We start from the raw sequence: 1050 nt of genomic DNA, 5'->3' as shown, positions 1-1050 counted from the left end.
GAACCCGGTTCCCCTGCATCGGCAGGCGGACGCGCAACCACTGCACCACCAGGGAAGCCCCTGGAATAAGGATTCTTGCAGACGTAATTAACACAAGGATCTCAAGGTGAGATCATCTTGGATTGGCAGTGGGCCCTCAGTCCAATAACAGGTGACCTTATAAGAAAAGATCAGGGAAAACAGACATAAGACACAGAGAAAAGAAGGCCATGTGATGACAGAGGCAGAGATTGGAGCCATGTAGCTACAAGCTGAGGAAGGCCAAGGATTGCCAGCAGCCACCAGAAGCTAGGAGAGAGGCATGGGAAGGATTCTCCCTTAGAGCCTCCAGAAGGAACCATCCCTGCCCACACCTTGATTTTAGTTTTCTGGCCACCAGAATGGTTAGAATAAATTTCCATAGTTTTAAGCCTCCCAGTTTGTGTTAATTTGTTATGACAGACCCAGGAAAAAATACACCACTGAATGGTACACTTTACAATGATAAGCACACACATGCACACATACACAACCCTCCTTCTGCAGCCTTCCCCATCTCCACCAATGACAGTCCAAACTTCTGGCACTTAGGCCAAACCCTCCTGTTGCCCTATATTCAGGATATAAGTGTCTGATAATCTGCCATATGCTTGTTTTTCCCTCTGCTCTTTTTTCTTCTTTCTCCAGAAGCTTTTAGACTATTCATCTTCCCTGTAGTTCCCTTCATCTTTTGGCCTCTATTAACAATTGTGAAATTATGCCACCCACCGTCTAAAATGGACAGTGGTATACCACATGCTTCAATTAAGCAAGGGCTCCAGAGGGCTGCAGAATGAACAGATGGTATGTAAAATACACTCTGTCATGTTAGGAACTAAACTTAAAACTATTTAAGAAAAAACTATTCATTGTGAAGATGAATCACATGGAAAGACTGCCATGATTTTTTTTTTTTTTTTTTTTTTTTTTTTTTTTTTTGTGGTATGCGGGCCTCCCTCTGCTGCGGCCTCTCCCATTGCGGAGCACAGGCTCCGGACGCGCAGGCTCAGCGGCCATGGCTCACGGGCCCAG

This window comes from Physeter macrocephalus, chromosome 2 (assembly GCF_002837175.3).
Source record: "Physeter macrocephalus isolate SW-GA chromosome 2, ASM283717v5, whole genome shotgun sequence".
NCBI lineage: Eukaryota > Metazoa > Chordata > Mammalia > Artiodactyla > Physeteridae > Physeter > Physeter macrocephalus.
The sequence above is the reverse complement of the archived record's forward strand: the minus strand, read 5'-3'. Positions refer to the sequence as shown.